The sequence below is a fragment of the Choristoneura fumiferana genome, chromosome 25 (genome assembly GCF_025370935.1).
Source record: "Choristoneura fumiferana chromosome 25, NRCan_CFum_1, whole genome shotgun sequence".
Lineage (NCBI taxonomy): Eukaryota > Metazoa > Arthropoda > Insecta > Lepidoptera > Tortricidae > Choristoneura > Choristoneura fumiferana.
Window position 1 is genome coordinate 14,434,647 of NC_133496.1, and position 834 is coordinate 14,435,480.

An 834-nucleotide genomic window follows, 5' to 3' on the forward strand; every position below is an offset into this window, starting at 1 on the left:
CGCGGGATGTTAGCGGTGAGGGATTCTCCCCGAAGGGTACCCTCCTGGGGTAATACTCTTTTATCGTCACTCATTTCCTTACTTTGAGGGGTAAGGCCCCTGCCCCTTTTAAAGAGGGAGCCGCTCTCCTCTGATTTAAGGGATGAGTTCCCCTGTGTTGCAGTTACGCCAACCGTTCACCACTGTCGGGGTTTCTTCCGGCAAGCCGCTAATCCAGGCCGGACCGTTCGATCCACAGGACCTACTTGTCTCCGCCTGGTACTGGATACGCTGCAACCCGTATCCAGAACCGCAGTAAGGAGCGGTTATCCCCGGTTTTTATAGAGGTTTTCCTTCCTCGCGGTCCTCCCTTTGCAGGCGACGACCCTCACTCCCGGCACCTACGGGCCGGGTTGCGAGTTTCCACAGCAGCTCTAAGAAGAGCCCTGCAGTAGGGCCGCCCTTGCGGACGGCGCTCCTCCAAGTCACGTCCGCGTCCCAGTCTACTCTGCTAATCAGAGAGGTACCCGGAGCGGACCCACCGCCCTGCATCCCCGTTGTCCCCTGCTACAGGAGAGACAGGGAGCAGAAAGTGGCGCACCCTTAACACTAGGCGCGCCTGCCCGCCTGGCCCAAAATGGGCTCCGCCGAGGCTGTGCCGCTCTTGGTCACCCTTTCTTCGAGCTGCAAACCCGAAGATCAAGGGCTCAAGCCCCCACCACGACAAGGTAGCGACACTCGGGGGGGGGGAACAACCAACCTAACCTAACCTAACCTAACTTAACCTAAACCTAACACTAACCTAACCTAACCTAACCTAACCTACCTAACCTAACCTTTTTTTTTTTTTTTTTT